Source organism: Sceloporus undulatus, chromosome 2, assembly GCF_019175285.1.
Source record: "Sceloporus undulatus isolate JIND9_A2432 ecotype Alabama chromosome 2, SceUnd_v1.1, whole genome shotgun sequence".
NCBI lineage: Eukaryota > Metazoa > Chordata > Lepidosauria > Squamata > Phrynosomatidae > Sceloporus > Sceloporus undulatus.
Genome location: NC_056523.1, coordinates 264,089,367 through 264,108,998, shown reverse-complemented (window position 1 = coordinate 264,108,998; position 19,632 = coordinate 264,089,367). Strand labels below are relative to the sequence as shown.

The 19,632-nt window shown below is 41.2% G+C and overlaps 1 pseudogene; it reads left to right on the top strand.

Moving 5' to 3' along the window:
• Positions 1-15,355: 15,355 nt before the first annotated feature.
• On the top strand, positions 15,356-16,315 carry LOC121920645 (annotated as a pseudogene).
• The last annotated feature ends 3,317 nt before the right edge of the window (positions 16,316-19,632 follow it).

Sequence of the window (19,632 nt, the reverse complement as noted above, 5' to 3'; positions counted from 1 at the left end):
GACCAGTTTGCACAGCAAATTGTGTAGAGTTAAGAAACCCACAAAAGCAGAATTTCTCTGAAGCAAAAATATCTGAGATTTTCTGTGAACATTCTGTGAATGTTGGAAAATGCAGGAAGTCAGACCATAAAGAAGTTAAAAAAAGGACTGAAAAGAGGAGTATGTTTCATATGACCCCATCACAAGGTTCACCTAAGATAGTCATTGGAAAAATAAGGAGCTGTACATTAAGAGCAAGTGATCATCCAGGCACATTAAGAGCAAATGGTCATTCTGGAGGTGCAATTATGCAGACTCCAGTTTGAATGCAGAGGAGATATTTCTGTCATACAGCTATCTGGGGGTTGCTGGCTATGGAGATAAACTGAAAACTATCACAAAGCCAACATAAAGGAGAGGAGGATGAATGTTCCAAATGCTTTGTTTATTTTTTCCTATTTGGATTCTTCACTCTCTGAAAGTTTTACTGAACAAGTGATCTTATGACCTGTCTCTGGAACAGAGTGTACATGGTTATACTGGGTGATAGAATAATGTGTGAGACAGGCATTATTGAATCAGCAGAAAAGTAAATCAAGGGTAAAGATCAAAAGCAAAGTTCACCTCCCAGGACCTGTATTGTGCCAATCATAAAATGGCAAGATATTTGATGTTGTTAGACATCAGAACTGTTTGCTCGTGCTAGATGAGCCTCACTTGTTGGGGAGCAACTGAACCCCAATTTATGGGTTACTTTACTGGCATGGCTGCCATTATGAATCTGATACTTTATTATCATCTCCTTGGTTTTATTTGGAACTTTAAAGTTGTTATCCAAGTCATCAGTCATCACCATATTTGAAATAGTTAAAAGCCAAAAGCACCTTGGTCAGGCATGTACTTCATACATAATATAAGGGCCATGATGGAGACTGTGGCTGTAATTTAACATCTTATTAGCACTGAGTAAATATCTGCAAGTGGAGAGATGCTACACCAGCACTATGCAACTCCCTTGAAGAATAGCAACATTGTGCAACACTTGCCAATGGCTGGGTATTGTGCTATATGCAACTACAATGTGTTAAGAACAGTATACTTGTTTTTATTAGTCTGGAGGGGAAAGTTCTTCCATGCATTAACTCTGCAGGACCTTACAGGGTGAAGGTTGTAAAAATGGACAGTCAGAGTTTCTCCAGGTGAGAATGAGATAGAAGGACAAGCTGATTTTCCAGCAAAAGAAATTGTTTCTTTATTAAAAAGACAGAAAATGATAACAGCAAAAACCAACAGAACAGTCTATATTTAATGCAAGCTGTTTTGTAAAGTTAAAAAAAAAAGGGGGGGGGGTGGCATGAGAGCTAAAATCTATACTGCTGATTAATCTAAGAGGGGCTGGAGGGATTTATTACACTGCCTCCAGTGACTGACTTACCTCTTCCAAATGGGGCTCAAATTCAGAAGTTATACTGATTTTACTGCATGGACATTTTCCTCAAAACGGCTTCCCACTCCCTCTACTGTTGAATTTGAGCCCCGTAAGTTGCTTCAGCAGCCATTTTTTTCCAAATCTGAAGCTTCAAAATTTGAAAAAATGACCACCAAAGTGAATTTGAGTCCAGTTCGGAAGAGATAAGTCAGGCACTGGAGGTGGTGTGATATAATCTTAAATTAAGGCTAAGTGACTACACTCTAAAACACTCACATGGATTTGTCACTCTCCAATATGAAAAAGATGACTGGAGATTGGAGCAGCAGAAGCAGGTCTCAGAGAGAGTCTCTCTGTTTCTGTCTCTGTATTTAACAACTTCCTAACTTGAGGTCTGTCTCCTAACAGTGAAGGGAATGCCTCTGGCTGGGGCAAAGCATGACATGATTGTTATTCTATGGAAAATTTGTGCTTGCAAAGGGCACTGAGCACTGATAGTGACTCTTAGATGGTCTGGGAAGTAAAGACCAATGGGCTGTGTGTACCAGACAAAGGCAGTTTAGTATGGATATTTGCCCCCCTTTCCAATCAAGATGGCTTGCTCAGCCTCTCTGGAAGCTGCACAACAATGAGGAGGTGTACCAGTCTGAGCCAGTTTGGCAAGTCTCCATTCAGTGGAGGTAAACAAGACAGTTAAGCACCGGTTATTCTCATCAGCAAGGGGGGGGGGGGTTGGAGGGAATTTCCAGTTTGCATTTAAGGCTTGACTTTTTTTTTCTCGAGATGGACAAGGGTCCAGAACACCACCCTACCTGTCTAGTATGCTTTAACTATTTGAACAGACTCTGACAGCAGACAGGTTTCCTTCCTTACCTTCTTTTATTCTGTATCCCCCTTTTACCTGTGCTAGTTTATGACTGTAATATAGATGAACTGAACTGAAATCCTTCCTTATGCGTCAAAGGCTAATATTCATATTTATTGAGCATAACCTGTAACAAATACATAATTGCAATGCACAACAGCAATGCAAAACATGCTATTTGTGCAACTCTCCATCAGCCACTGTCAGCAGTACACATGTGTTGCACCATGGTGAATAATTTAAATTCAAGATGGCTATGATAAGTCACACTACATTTATGGAGTCCACACGCATATGATAAATCCAATCCATCAATCAATGCATATGTCACTAATAGTGACACCCTCACTTATTTTTGAAGTATACAAGTAACTAGAACTCAAATGCTTATGCCTTCCTACCACACACATATTATAGATTAGAATTTACTGTAGACAAACAGTTTTGTGATACACGCTTCACACGAGGCATTTTAATCAAAATAAGAGGTGTTTCTAGCAGTTGTTTCTCACCATATTTTATTCTTAGTTATGGACAGTTGGATACATTTCTTGGATTCAGAATTCATACACTTTGCAGTAACTGATTTTTTTTAAAAAAAGCTGGCTGATTTTTCCAAACTGTCAACTTATATCTATTAACCATTTCACTAGCAATGTTGAGTTCCAGCATATGAAAATTTTAGCCACTTCATAAAGAACGGACGCCAGACTCCCCCGGTGAGCTGTGTTGCCGCCAGGAGGCCGCGCCAGCCTCATTTGCTCTTCGGGGCCTGGCACACCCCAGCATGCCTTGCTGGGGTGGCCGGGACCTGTGATTGGCTGCTGGAGGGGCCTAGGGAGGAACTTCCTGTGAGAGGCCTCTCTGGCCATTGGGTAGACCTATCTATGATGTTTATCACACTATGCTCTTAAAGAGGTACTATTCCAGTGTGACTCCTCTAGCTGCCTCCTGTTGCATGCTGGGATTGGCAGTTTTAAGGAGGGGTATTTAGAATTCTCAGGCAGAGAAGTTCAGCTCCTTAAAACTGCCAATCCCAGCATGCAACAGGAGGCAGCTAGAGGAGCAGCTCTTTAAGAGCATAGTGTGATAAACATCATTGATTGTTCCTTCCGGTCCTCCAAGGCAGCCGATTGGTGTACTGCCTGGAGGGGGAGGAGCAACCTTCTCCTGGCCCCTCCCATGGTCTGGCCTATATAAGGCCATGTGGCCCAGTTTTCCGGGGGCTATTTCAGCCCAGCTTCCCACCCTCCCTCCCTGGGGTTGGTGTTTTGCTAGTCACAATAAGGGGTGGCAGCATAGGTCATGGCTCTGGGGGGAGTGGTCTCCAGGGCTGTGGAGCACTGGAGTGGGAGTCCTTGGGGACCCAGATGTGCTGAGGGCATACGTTGTGGCCATTGTGGGGGACATAATATTATTGCGTAGCCCGGTGACTAGGGGCTCAAGGGAAAACATGTAATCGGAAGGTTGTGAGATGGAGTTCCCTAGCCCCTAGGTCATCCCAAGGTTCAGCCGTGTCCAGGCCTTTTCGGTCATTGAACAACCGGGGGGGGGGGGGGCCAGATCCTGACCATGCTTTGAGCCAACCCTACTATGTTTGCTGTTTGTTTTAAATGAGTTGTGGCTTATTGCCAAACACGGTCTATGTGGTTTTGTGGCGGCTCCCCTCCTAGGCAATTAGTCTTCTGTTTTGCAATGTTCTTCTGAAAGCAGTGGTAGGCTTAATATAAAAAGAGGCCCCATAGTCCTTTGACTGGCCCTTCATCACAGAAGTCTCAGATGACTATACCAGCACACTGGAAGCAGATTCATACCCAGAGGTTTTGTCTTTTGTTGTCCTATTCACCCACTGGTTGTTGTGATCACCCTTGTCTGCAAGAGGAGATTCTCTACCCCACTGACATGGGACCCTTGAGCTGCCACTAGCTCACTGTCATGGTCCTCTGATGACTGAGTTGTGAAGTCAGGCTTGCAAAATACAATGGAAGAATTGTTGTGTGCTCTGGACTATATCTAATGTTGGATAGTGTTTCCTACAACAGGAGACTCCAGCATAAGTGGGGACCATTTTTCCTTCCCACTGCAGTCCAAGCAGTTCTACAACTTGCTCCAAATGACTGGGAAACCTTCCACAGCTGTTTTAGAGATGGTGTCCAGGACTGCAGAAAGGAGGGGAAGAGAAAGGCATTCTGTTGCAAGCGTCACATTCTAAATTCTTCCATTTAGTAATTAGGGCCAGAGGGAACTTTAAGTATAGCACCACATTGTAAGTATTGCACCAAATTTAAAATTTCAGAAATATGAAAATTTAAGTAGTATGATACTGGCACAACAGTGCAGTGCAGATATGTCCAAAAACTGCCAACCTGTTAGTGACCAATGTGTACATAAATGCAAATTACACATGCATAAGACTTTAAACAGGACATTTGCCCTTGCACTTTATCCCCAAATTACCCACTGCCTGGCAGCTGTCAATCCCTGGAAGGTGTCTTGCTGCTGGTGGAGAAGGGAGGAAGAAGGGAGTTGATTCAGATCATGAAAATCTGACTCCTCTAAGCTCCCAAGTGTCCTGTGCCTAAAGACAGCAAATGTCAGAAGAGGCAGGCTATAGAACAGTTACAGATGAGTCAAACCAGTCCAGGTCATATACAAAGAAGTTTACCAAGGTTGAGGAGAGGAGCAGTAGCATGCTTTCACCTGTTACAGAATCCAGAAATCACAATAACCCAAGTTACAAGAGGAAAACAGAGAGATGTACAGCACAAGCCAGGCTAGAGGCCAAGAACCAATTAAACCCTCAAGTAGGAAGTGAGAAAAGGCCAGATAAAATGAACAGTTGTGAACAACAAAATTCCCAGAAGCTTCTGTGGGATTTATAGTCATTTTGATAACCAAATATCATGTACTTGATTGTTTTGCATTTCTTATTTAAGAGGTGTTGATTCTCTCACCACTGTTCCCCATTATGATGACTTTTCTCAAATGATGGGGGTGTCTCCTTAGTGTCCCTCCAGCTAAGGAGGGACACTCTGCTGAAGCTCCTCATTAGTTCCATTGGCCACTAGTTGCTCAGAGTAAGTGAGGTACACTATCTGAAGCAAAAGTCCTTGTTATATGCCATTTCTTCACATAGGAATCTTTAGATTCTATAGGGTGAATTATAACACCAGGGGAAGGAAGTGGTATATATGCCAAATCTGATTGTGCAATCTAATTTCTTTTCCCACTATCACTGAGCTAGGACCAGCTACTTCACCATGGTCAGAATCACCTCTCCCTCCCATTTTCCACCAGTAAGCGACAGCAGGAGGGGAACTTCTTGGATATTAACAGCTGTCATTTGATGGGAGGTTTGGAATGGAATGAAGGGCGGTCACAGAATTGCACACACATCAAGTGTATGATCTCAGCCAGTGTCTGTATTCAGCCTGAATTGTTGACAGGATTTCTTCTAACGATAGGGGCATAAATAATGTCTCTTTTATGAAACTCCTTTCACTAATTAGATATGACATTACTTCTAAACAATATAGGTATATATGTTGTTAGATATCTGGCTCCCCCCATAACATTTCATAGCAATATGGTCAAATAGAGAGTGTCTGGCAAATGGATTTCATGACATATAATCATTGGGTATTGAACAGTAGGGAAAACAAATTTTACTGCAAAACAGATTGATACAATGATCTGACAAACACATTGCGGGAAATTAAGCCATTCACTTTATACACAGATGGATTTTTAGCCCTTAATACTTTACAGAATATTATCACCAAATAACGAAGTAAAAGGTAACTATAGCTTAGATACAGCAAGCATGCTGGTGGAACATGAATCCTTGTCAGTGTACTTATGATGTCATTGAAGTGGTAGAGGCACCTTCCTTATCCCCACTTCCTTTCCAAAGCACAAGCCCACCAGTGAAGAGTAGAGCTCCACTTGAGTGTGTTCTGGCTCCTTTTGCACTCCCATAGAAAAGTTGTTCCTTCTTTACTGGGTGCTTGAAGGCAGCCAGAATGTCTTCTGTTGTGCAATGATCGCTCAGTGATCAAAGGCCAGGAGAATGCAGGTGCCTCTGGAAGTCTCTTTGCTGCTCTTGTGTGCAGGTAGCAACAGCACTGCAGGGAGGTGGAAGATGCCTCCTTGCACAGTGTCATTCAAAGTACATTCATTGGCACAGCCTAGGGTGACATAGGCTGTGCCAATAGATATATATCACTAACAGAGTCCTGATCTGTAAAGTATTTGGTGAACATGACACAGGAAAATTGTGTTGGAAGTAAAGAGGCATCAATGCTTCCATTTAGTAACGAGCTCTAAAGTGCATGCCTGCCTTTTGGTTTTCACCTTTCTTTTTCTTAATGTATGTGTTCAAGCCTTTTCTGCTTACTACCTGCCTATTGAGGTTAGGGCCCAAACAGAAGGGCTGAAAAAGCTGGCTGCTATGCAGCTTGGAGGTGTGGCTATTACATGATGCATGCCCCAAAATGCATTGAAGATGTGCTGAAGATGCCCCTGGGCCGTGAAAACCTGGCCCAAAATGAGGCATTCAAATATATGATCTTGTACATTTAATACCTTATTACATGATTTCCTTTACATAGGTTTTCTGACATGTAGCTTACAACAGTTGCTGGACTATTACTCCTAAAATACCCCAGCAACCATGGCCATTCTTCTGCTCTTCATGTGGCCCACTTTTGTTTTTCTGCTGCTAATAAGAAAAGTTTAAAATGTCTAGTCTATCAGGAAAAATCTCCCATGGCTCTCTTATTACATAACCTAAACCTTTCTATAATCACACCTCAGGGCATTGTTAAAAGTAATGTGCGGTATCAGGATAAGATTAGAAGTCTATTTGATTATGTAAAGTACTAATCTTCTGGAAATTAAAACAGGAATGTATAAATAATAAATTTTACTGATCATTATTCCTCTGAAATTGGCCTAAGTGGTCAAATATGATAATCTCTTTGTTTTTAAGTAGCTCTAAAGTATAACATCTGAGAAATGTGAAACATCTCTCTCTCTCTCTCTCTCAGTTGATGATCTAGAAAGGAATATCAGACCTGAACATATATACTTATAAAGCACTACTCAGTGTTAATATCTCAGAGAGGTTTGCACTGCCTTGCATCTCATTTGCCTGACCAATCAGGTATTTTAATATGCCTTAAAAATTCTAGCAGGACTGTGTTGATATAATTTGTAATAACATTGTGTACATGACTACGTTAGCAAAGTTGCTTTGCTCTCAAACCAATAAACAACATTTTTGGTGGTTTGCCTTTAGAGTTCTCAAGATGATCAATAATCCAGTGCCTGGATGTTGTAATGCACTGAACTAAATTGGTCAAGTATATTTTATTGTATCCCATCCTGAGATCATTAGGTATAGATCACCACCAACACAACAACAGCAGCAACAACAATATCCAGAGACTTGAACCATCCATGTATTTGCAATACATATACATTTCTCAGTGTTCTCAGAACATATTAGAAAAGTGGATCCCATCTTGTACTCTGTGTTATGCCCCCTGACATGGTATCTGGGACTGACAGACTGCTACTACTACAGTATATAATATCCAAAGAAGCCATTGGAAGGGAGAAGAGAGAATTTTTTTTATCCCTTTCACACTCCCAATCATCCTCTGCTGAGAGCCATGGCTGTCATTACCAAGCTCCTGAGCCATGCTGACTTGAGCCTTTCATGGGAACTTTCCTTAACCGGGTGCTCTGCTGATGTTTTGGACTTCGATCCCGATGAACTCTCACCATTGGCCATGTTAGCTGGACCTGATTGGAGTTATAGCCAAAGCATCTGGAGAGTTGTTGTTGTTGTTGTTAGCTGCCTTTGAAATGATCCTGACTCAAGGTGACCCTGTGGATGAGACATCTCCAAGTCCCCCTGTCCTCCACTGCTCTACTCAGGTCCTGTAAATTCATACCCTAATTTCCTTAATAGAGTCTATCTATTTAGTGTGTGGTCTTCTTCTCTTTTTACTTCTTCCACATTTCCTAGTATTATTGTTTTTTCTAATACATCCTGCCTTCTCATGATGTGTCCAAGGTACCAGGTTGGTAACAGGGTTGTAGGGGGTATTCTTAATGATGTGTTGCAGTCAGCACTCAGTGTTCTCATCTGTCTGTACATCTCCTTTGATGTCTGTCACCATTAATAGGATTGTCTGGTCTCAGGGTGCTGCCTAACATTTTCAAGAATTGCTGTGCTTATTTTCATTGTCCAAGTGAGGAGATAAATCATAAGACAAGTAATAGTGAAGGAGGAAAAATACTGATTTTTTATTATGATATTTGTTTGAGAATTTTGCCATACAGTTGATAAATATAATTACATTACTGGGCTTCCTACTGTTGATCAGTTTCACTTTATGGTTTTGAAATATATGGTTTACACTATTGGTAGAGAACTTTTTCACTACAAGGACCAAATTCCAACCTCACAAAGGTTTTACCTATGCATTGTTTAAAGGGCAGTTTAATACACAGAACAAGCCTATTCACATCTATTTGAAGTAAGCATGACTGAATTACTTAACAATATTTCCAAATATGATGCTGAGCACCATGTTTATTCATGTCAATCCAGAAGACAAGGAACATGTCAATTCACATGTAATTCAGGCCAGCCCTTGCATGACTGCTGAGAAGTAAGTAGCACAACTCGCTGCAGAGATAAGCCACAAAAATAAGCAGACTTGATTCATTCAGCATCTTCCTTCTCACATCCTATCTACTCTTCCTGCCAGGAAAAGGTCTTATCTCCATATAGCAGCTGAGTGGAAACAAGAACTTTTCACTGCTAAAACTGAGAAAAGGAAGCTTTTTTTAGTGCTCTGCAGGAAGCTCTCTTATCCTTGATCAAATGCTGATTGGATATAAAAAGCTTTTTTCCTGCCAGAATAGGGGAGGCACCTGGTTAAGAACCATTGCTATCTGACCTATAGGTTGGAGGTTTCCCATTTTTATAGTCTTTTTGTTGGCATTTAGAATAAAAAGTATTGCACTTTATGACTCTTGTTCTTGACAAATTGCATTATGTTCCCTGTTCCCTTGTTGCTCCTAATGTGTCATATTTCTGTTGGGAGGGGGACCCTCAGAAGTATTAGTGATTTCTCTTTCTTTTGTTTCATTTTAGCAGCAGTTTGCCAGAAATATATCCTCTAGTCCTCTAGGGAAGTGTTACTCAAAGTGGAGGTCTGTCAACTGTTGCTGGTCTGTGAGTTATTGGCTGCTGTTCCATGGCAAGTTTCCATGGGGTGGGAGGACGTCCCTGGCATACTAGGGTAAAAGACCCTAATAGTCTTTAAATTCCATTGGACAGCTTGAGAAGAATTGTTCTAGATTATATCCAGTAAAATTCTTGATGTCAGGGGGAACCTTCTTATCCAGTAGCTTGTAGCTTTCATTCAGTGGGATGATAAATCCATTCTGGCTCTCAATCTGAGCTACCCGGGGTGTTGAATCTTTCCCCCATAACCAGTGCCAAGTGGTGTCTAAAAGGAGGTGTTCCACAACTGGGTTGCCACAACAGAGAAGGCTCATTACGACATCTTCACACCATGTATTGTCCTTATTTATGGTACTGGGAGGTTGTTAGCAGACTGTCCTCTGGTAAGGATATGTAAGAAATGTTTCATTTTGTACCTTACTGTGGAAACATTTTTCTCTCTTTTGTTCACAAGCGTTACTTGTGACTCTCAATTCCGTAGTGCTTCTCATCAGCTTAAGAATTTAGTGTCCCATATTTTGAAGTGACATTTAGCATTTGTTGTAAAGCTTGCTGATGAACATTAAAAATACAAAAATAATAACCACAGTGGATTTACACAAGTTTAACATAGATAATGAGGAAATTGAAAAAAATGGAAAGTTTCCCATACCTTGGATCAATCATTGAAGGAAAGAACAGCTATGAAAAAAGTAGACAAGATCCTAAAGTGCAAAGATATACAACCGGACACTAAAGTTAGGATCATCCAGGCCTTTTTATTTCCCATCACCATGTACTGTACAGATGTGAGAATTGGATGATGAATAAAGCAGACAGAAAGAGAATAAGCCTATTTGAGATTTGAGGACAGGGAGCCTTGGATGTGTCTCACTCATAGGGTCACCATGAGTTAACAGTTAACAAATAAGCAAAGAGGAGGGATACATTGTTTATCTCCATTTTAAAATGTAACTCCCATTATTTAGGACCAGTTTTCCTTTGAATGTCCTGTTGGGAATGGAATTCGATGACAATATGAGCCTCTAAATTTTCTTGATTTTAATTCAGATTGCATGTTTCTCTCTAATGTCTAAATCCATGGGTGGGAGAAAGAAAAACAGGCATTGAAAGGTCCTTTCTCCCCATGTGAATTACCTCATTTTTCTGTCACTCATAAAGAAATATTATTTAGAGCCTCTGTTAAAACAGTAATGGTGAAATATCTGTCAACCGTTAGACTGGTCCTTTGCTTAAAGGGTAGAGGCTAAGAGATAAACCAAACCTTTGTCATTATTCTATTATAAAAATAGACCAAGAGTGTTCTGAGGTGATAACATTCTGCTGTTAACTTGGAGAAGGGCTGTCATTTGAAAAAGTAATAAGAACTTAAAAGCAGTTTATTGAACTAAGAAGTGGTTGAAGGTATGAAAGAGGGGTGTGTGTGTGTGTGAATAAATATATAAGTAACTTTATTTTACATGATTTCAGAGACATCTCAGTTCACATACTCTCCTATTCTCCTTTAATTTGACAACATGCACTTACAAGAACTAGTTATTATGCAGCTTCTACCAACGGCTGAAGCTCTTTTTTATCCCATATATCATTTTGGAGGCTGATTATATATGCTCATTTTATCACAGTCAAAACTTGAAAGTAACTAGTTATAAATAACTGGTCACTTATAAGTCACTCCTGCCCCTGTAACAAGAGCATAATTAAGTCAGATTGTAGCTTAACAAGGGAAAACCTCATGTCCTCCATAGTGTCACTGGTCATTACTTTTCTAGTTATGGTTATGGCCTCACTAAAGAGTGGAGGGAAAATAGCACATGGTTCAAGTACAAATATCTCTTGCAGAATATTGCATGTTCATGTCCTAATGTATATTATTTTTCTTTTCAATGAAATCAAGTCAGTGATCATGGCTTTATTATCACAACAACCTTGAGAAGGAGCTAAGGTTGAAAGAAAGTGTCTTGTTCAAGGCCACTCAGTGAGTCTGACAGCTCACCGGGAACATGGACCCATATTTCCCAGTCTCCGTGCTTTTAAGGATTGCCATGAACTAAGAGGTTTTTACATGCTGTAACTCTCGCAATTGACATTATTTTTTCAACTTGCACATGTACCCATCATATTGGTCAGAATCACGTTGTATTATGCACAAGTACAGTAAGTTCCCTGATGGAGGAGTAAGCTATTATAGATGTTGTTAGCTAAGATGGTCTAGAAGGATGCAATATAGATATCAATAAAGGAGTTGAAATTGGTAACATTTTTAAGATGACAAAATGTAGGGCTATGACTCTAACATTCTCATTTGTTATTTTCCTGTAACACTTTTGTCTGAAGCCAATAGATCTTTGGAAGCTTGCACAATGTATTTTGTGCTTCTTCTTTTTTACTTGGCCTGATAAAGGTATCATTGTGTTGTGGATTTTGTTGTATTTTGCTGCATGGCCAACATTGCTACCCTTGAATACATTTCCTTAGTCCAATGTGGAGAGTTTGGATTCAGTTCATGGTTATGGATGTGGAATTACCCATTTTGTGGCACTGCATAAGTGCACACAAATAAAGATGCTCAAGGGCTATGTAGCAGAATCAATGTGCAACTGTACAAGTTGAGATTTATACTACACAATACCCGTGCTGAATCTCAACCGTGGTATCTTTGTTCAAAATGCATATACCAGTGATTCCTTGTAAAACCATTTATCATGGTAAATATTTCTATATTCCTGTTCATCCATGACAATATTTCAGTTGAACTTTAAAATCAAATGTGCTCGAAATATAAATAAAGAACCACTGCAAATAATTCTTATACTAATTCTAGTTACTTGATATTTGCCTGCTTGTCAATGAAAGATTCCCAAGTCAGCTATCAATAAAATGATTAAAAGGAAGAAGATGTTAAAAACATGAAACTGATTAATTAAAAAGTTAAACAACATTAAAAGCAATCTTGGGGCTTGATTATGCAAAAAATGCTCTTCAGAAACATACCTCATGCCTTGATTTTTGTAAAAGCTTAATGTGTTGTTCTAAAACTATGAATAAAATTATAGCTGATGATAGTCAGAATAACTGTTAAAAGAAGAAGAAATAAATTATCATTTTAGTAACTCTGTGCTTGCTGCACTGAATACTTTTTTCCCCAAAGCTTACTTTATGACTTGACTTTGAAAAAGAGTACTTTCTAATTATTTAAATCAAATAAAGAAAATTCTGAAATGCTTCTAGCCAGCTGATTAAATTTGTATTGCATAACCCAATCTCTATCTATAAAGAAAACTGTCCATCTTCTGCCATTTTTGTGACCTGAACTCTTTTAATAAAGGGTAAGTGGGTACTTTCCTATGGGTTTTTTCCCCTGCTATAACAAATTATCTTGAAATGTTATCATTATTTATATAATAAGAGATCATAAGGGGTGGATATTAACAGGAAATTAATTTGTGTTCCAAAGTATATTAATTGCTCAGAGCAGTCATTTGTTTCTTGACATGCATGTGTGTGTGGACTTATATATACCCTAAACAACATACAAGGAATGGGCAACTACCAGGGCCATATCAGTACCCTGTATGACCCTGAAGGGTTGCCACCCCATATTTGTTTCCACCCAACATTTGGGCTATCTTTTTTTTTTTTTACTTGCTCCAGAATTGCATCGACACTTTCCAATATTTCATATATGAAAATTGGGACACATGTGGTCAAACAACATTAAAATGTGGTAAAAAATAAGTTTTTTAAAGGAAATACAGTAGGGCCTTGGTAGCTGCTGGGTTTGGTTCCAGGATCCCCTATGGATACCAAAATTTGTGAATGCCCAGATCCCATTAAATACAATGGCACAGTAAAATGGTGTCCCTTTTACAAAATAGCAAAATCAAGATTTGCTTTTTGGAATGTGTTTATATATTAATATTTTCAAGCTGTGGATAGTTGAATCTGTGGCTAAAGAATCTGTGGATATGGAGGGCCAACTGCATCTTTTTCTGTTGCTAATGGAAATAACATTTTATTTCCTGGATTTTGCACATCTTTGTCTTCCAGAGCCCACATGGTCAGAGGGAGGAGTAGCCTGCCTGTATGGATATCTCTCCAAACCGTCTTATCTGAGAGCAACAATGACAACAGCAACATCTTGACAAAATGCAGGCCTGTAACCAATATTGTCATATTTTTCTTTCTCCTGTATAATTTTTAAACCTACATAGGGCTAGGAAAATATCCCACCACAAACCTTGGACAGCTATTGTCAGTCATAGCGACAGTACTGAACTAAATGGACCAATAGCCTCAATCAATATAAGGCAGTTTCTCATATTGCTATGTTCCTCTTGCTTTTCCTCTTGATGCTATGAAAAGATAGCATCAAGAAGCCCATCAAGGCAAAACTACTGATACCTTTGGGAGCACCAATGGCCTCTGAGTCATTCTGTCTTTCCCTGTGTGTTACCTGCTGAAGAATCAAATGTGACTATGAATGATATCTACTTTTGTAAATCAGGGAATTTTTTAGTTTTAGGAGGCTGCATTCTGCTTTATCTAGTCTACCCAGCTGTGCTTGTACTACATTTGGGGAAACTGTGCACAGCATAATTGCTCAAAAGTACAGAAAGCATCTGTCACAGATGGTATAGTGATAGAAGAAATACTGACAGGAGCTGTACTTACTTGTGTGGAAAAATTTACAGTCTAATTTGAGAGGCTTGGGGGAAAAGGAATAAAATGCCACCCTCCTACATCTTTAATTAGGGGCAGCAACAGCTTAACTTGAACACTGAAAGTTCTACGGATGTCTTATTAAACATGTGTTGTGGGAGATATAAGACGTCTTTGAGGAATAGTAATACAGCTTGTATGAGGGAGGTGAACTAAAGATCAAGTAAATGACATAAGAAGCTGACAGAAAAAGACAGAAAGAAAAATTAATTTGTAGATTCATCACAAGGAATACCTATCTGTATTATCTGTAGATTCAGTACTATTGCTTCAAAGCTTCATATGATGGTTTGAACATGAAGAAACATTGCCAGAAAGAAAAACCCAAACTCTAGGCAGAAGAGATACCACTACAGATAACTGGGACAGGATAGACCCATGCTGTCTAATGAAATCCTTAAAAAAGTGATTCTGAGTGCAAAAATTCATTGTTGCTGTGCCAGTTGGTGCCCACTGGTCTTGATTTCTGCTCAGGAAATCAAGGGCCTCCATCACTGCTTAGTCCACAAACCATAAAGACTCTCATCTACCCTGTAAAGTAAGAGGATGCTGAGCTGTTCTTATTGATTCCGTGTCCCTACCTGGACAATGATTGGCAGACTCCTCTTAAGTTACCTCATTATTCCATTTGCTGCAAAAACATAAGCACCTTTCTATCAGAAATAATCTCCAAAAGGATAACTGTATTATACCATTATGTGTATGGCTGGGTAGGGAGTGGCCCAAGGAAGCTTTTGGGTAAAGAGGCTGGTTCTTAGAATTTGTCTAGCAATTAGGGCAATGTTGATGATTTAATTACACTGATGACATTAAAAATGACTAGATGTCACCACTGAGGCAGGCACCATGGCCCTGTGCTACAGCACTGCCTGAGATGCTTGAATCATCACTAGCGCCTGGTGGGTGTATCATCATCAGGTGTCTAAAACAGCTCCCACTGGAGAATACCTGACTACTGGAAGCTTCATGATCTGAGGAAAAAAGAATTTTCTCCCCCTTTCCTATCTGATGATGAGCTTCAGCTTCCTGTTTAAGTTGGAATAATCATGTGTTTGGAGACACGCTGGTGAGCAGAAGGTCAGTGCAAGATGAAGACATGGAGACTGTGACCAGCAACACTAGTGAACTGGAAGCAGAAGAAATGGGGCCTTTAGATGCACCAGATGGAGATGAAAGCATTACTGATGATGGCGAGAAGGGAGAATCCCAGGAGAATGAACAAGATCCTACAGGAACACTTCAACAGGAAGGGGAGAATAGCAGGGATGAGGCTGGTAAAAAAGACACCTCAAGCCTCAATGACAGCAAGTTCCAGGGTTGGATGCATCTCTCAGCAAAGGAGAGGAGAGAAATGAAGAAGCAACCAAATGACTTGGATGATTCAGAGCTGCCAAAGGAGAAAGAAGAGGCGGATGGGACCCCACTCCTCTCGCCTCTGCCCCCACCCCTGAGTGGTACCAAGAATGGGGGCACCCAGCCATCTGTGAAGAGAGGGCAAAAGAGTAATCTGACAAAGATCAAGGAGTGCTACAAGGACCAGGATGAGCTCATCATGAAGTTGCTGGGTTCTGCAGGGTTAAACAAGGAGGAGAAACCAAAGGCAAAAAGGAAGAGGCTGTGAAAAAACAGCCCCAGAAATCCTGAGGGGGCCCAAAGACTGTGCAGGGGGTCAGGACAGAAGAACTAACCCCTGAGCTGGCGGCCATCACTTTGGAAGATCCTCCATATGAGAAGGAAGAACTGGACCAAGATCAGCACACAAATGAGGAAGGGGAGACTTTATTTGATTCTCTAACCACACAGCCCCACCTGGAAGACATCTTCGCTGGGCCAATGTGCTTCATGCACAGCCATGATCAACAAATACAAAGTCAAGCTGACACCGGGCACACAGAAGAAAGGGTAAGCTGCCAAAACTGCTTTGCATAAGTCCAAGGAAGCACCTCCTGAGGAAAAGGATCTTTTTCACAGCGTGAAGGATACAGATCTGTCCAGAAATATCCCTGGCAAATTGAAAGTCTCAGCCCCCAATCTCCTGAGTATGAAAAAGAAGTGACACCAATAGACAGTGGCATCACCACCCTGCAGTTTGGCTGGTCTTTCCAAATGACTGGAGTAGGATATCATTTGGAGAGCTGCTTACAGTTTTGCTAACAAAGTCCTGAGAAATGGGGGGGAAATGACTTGATGCCACAGATTCAATTATTTCCTTCATTAACTAAAGATTATTTCATTCATACAATAAACTGTAGTGGTTTGACAAACAGTATGTGACTTTTCTGATAACTTTGTGATTGCTATCATAACAATTATCTGAATTCTTCAGAGTATTCAAGTCATAGCTCATCTCTTACAAAGTTAGGATGTTTATATGAATTCCTTTTTTCCCCAATAAGAAAAGAAAGAAAGATTCTGGCTTTGGAGCTGACAATACTCCCAGTTTGAGCAGATGGCAAAAGATATACAAGCAGTGAGATATGTAGCAGATAAACATAATGAAAATTGCTCAGCACTTTACAAAGAGCATAACTTCATTGTAGAAATCTGGAAACTAATGTTGTTATATTTAATGGGTCTGATTGCTGGGACTATATTAACAGCAATATTCCATCATCTGGGTAAATCATGTGTCCCCAGTACCTAAGAGATCACTTTCTCCCAGTGGCCCATTCCACCACTAAAATAAGGGTTGCTCCTTAATTACATCATCCATATGCCACCTTTTGACAGTATATACAATCTGAGTGCGTTGATTTATTCGTTATATACATTCATCCCTTGGAGATTTACCAAATCCTAAAATCTGTCATCATTATAGCATGGGTTGTTTGACATGTCTTTAGTTGAAGGAATGGAGCAGACAGGGGATGGAAACCTGCTGGTTCACTATGCTACCAGTTTTTTTCCCCAAGTTCATGCAGCATCATGCCTTCCAACATTTCACAAATCAAAATGGGGAAACATGTGGCCAAACAACATCAGAATGTGGTCAAGATGACAAAATGTATTAATGAGGAAGAATGTGCAAGAAAAATGCCTCAGCACAGGGGAGGGGGAGGAGAGAGTGAGAGAGAGAGCTATCTGGGTGCTGGGAGGAGAAGAGGCCGCTGCTGGTTTTACTGATGCTTTGGTCCACTGTCTCTTTAGTGGGACTCCTCTCTTCTCAGGATAGTCCCTGGGAAACTGGGAAAATTGGAGGGTATGCAGCAGTGAAATTATAATAATAATAATAAATAAAATTTTTATTTATATACCGCCCTTCCTGAGATCAGGGCGGTTTACGTCACAATAAACACACAAGTCACGATAAAAACATCAAAAATCAAATACACATCTAATATAATAAAACAGAATAAAAGCCCCCGTTAGTCAGTCCTCCTGCGGAATACAGAGGAGGGGAGGCCTACTAGGACTCTAATTGGGGGAATGAGGTCTTAAATAGAAAGGTTTTTAAATCCTTTCTAAATTGGGCCAGGGAGGTGGCCGAGCGGAGCTCTGTGGGCAGCGTGTTCCAAAGGGCCGGGGCAGCAATGGAGAAAGACTTCCTCGTAGTAGAGGTAAGCCTAGCCCCTGGCACCCTAGGTAATTGCTGCCCAGATGTTCTGAGGGTGCGGGACGGAATGTACGGGGAGAGGCGGTCCTTCAGGTATCCTGGGCCCAAGCTATTTAGGGCTTTATAGGTCATCACCAACACCTTATATTGTGCCCGGAAGCGAATAGGCAGCCAATGCAGATCTTGGAGCACCGGTGTTATGTAGCTGGCCCTGGAAGTACCAGTGACCAGCCTGGCTGCCATATTCTGTACCATTTGTAGCTTCCGGGTTTGGTATAAGGGTTGCCCCATGTAGAGTGCATTGCAGAAATCCAATCTCGAGGTTACCAGAGCATGTACGACAGTTTCAAGGTCCCTCTGGGCCAGGTATGGGCGCAGCTGGCGAATAAGCCGAAGCTGATAACAGGTGTTCTTGACCGTCGCATTCACCTGAGCAGTCAGGTGAAGCGACGAGTCAAGAAGCACCCCCAGACTGCGCACGGAGTCCTTCACAGGGAGCGTGACCCCGTTCAGGACAGGTGGAACCACCACCATTCCTGGACCAGGGGAACCTATCACAAGTACCTCCGTTTTCTCTGGATTCAATTTGAGTCGGTTTTCCCTCATCCAGCCCATTACTGACTCCAGGCATGCCACGAGAGGAGAGACGCCATCCTCGGTCACTGCATCAGTCGGAGACATAGAGAAAATGATTTGGGTGTCATCAGCGTACTGATAACCCCGCGCCCCATGTCTCCGGATGATCTCACCCAGCGGTTTCATGTAAATGTTAAATAGCATGGGAGACAGAATGGCTCCTTGAGGGACCCCAGTTTTAAGGGCCCGCTCATTGGAGCACACGTCTCCCAGCTGCACCATCTGGGACCTCCCAGAGAGGTAGGAACGGAACCACTGGAGCGCAGTGCCCCCGATTCCCACCTCTGCCAGGCGTCCCAGAAGGATACCATGGTCTATGGTATCGAAAGCCGCTGAGATGTCCAAGAGCTTCCCCTGTCGATGCCCAGACGGAGATCATCGACCAAGGCGACCATGGCCGTCTCAACCCCGTAACCCGCCCGGAAGCCAGTTTGAAATGGGTCCAGATAATCCGTTTCATCCAAGACCGCCTGAAGCTGGATTGCAACCGCCCTCTCGATCACCTTCCCCAGAAATGGCAGCAGCGAGACTGGCCGATAATTATTATGTACCAGGGGGTCGAGGGAGGGCTTTTTTAATAAAGGTTTTACAATGGCCAATTTTAATTCTGATGGAAATTGCCCTTCCCTCAAAGATGTGTTAATGATCCTGCGTAACAATAAAGTTACCGCCGGTCCCCCCTGGGCCGCTAGCCATGAGGGACAGGGATCGAGAGAGCAGGTTGTCTTCCGAACACTTCCAAGGATCTTGTCCATATCATCGGTACTTACCAACTCAAACCAATCCAGTTTAATGGAGTCCCATTCATTGGTAGCCACTATGCCCATAGCCTATTTTCTCTTGCTAGCACTGCCTACACCAGTGAAATACAGCATCAGAATTCCAGCCAGGGGCTCTGGAAGCAAGTTAAAATCTATTGTGATTTTAAGGGATTAGATTTACAATTAATTGAAAGCAATATTTTATATTTGACTTCAGGAGGAGTCTAAGTGAGAAATTAAATAAAAAGTGCTAACGCTAAAGAGTGGTGGCCTACATTTTTGGTAGAGACTGGTGTTTTTGTACATATACATACAGTAGCAATTCTATGACATTATTTGTCATAGCAAAGCCTTTTAATTTATATCCTGATACTTGACCCCCCCCCTTTTTTTTTTTTTTTTAAACCCACTTTTTAAATCCCT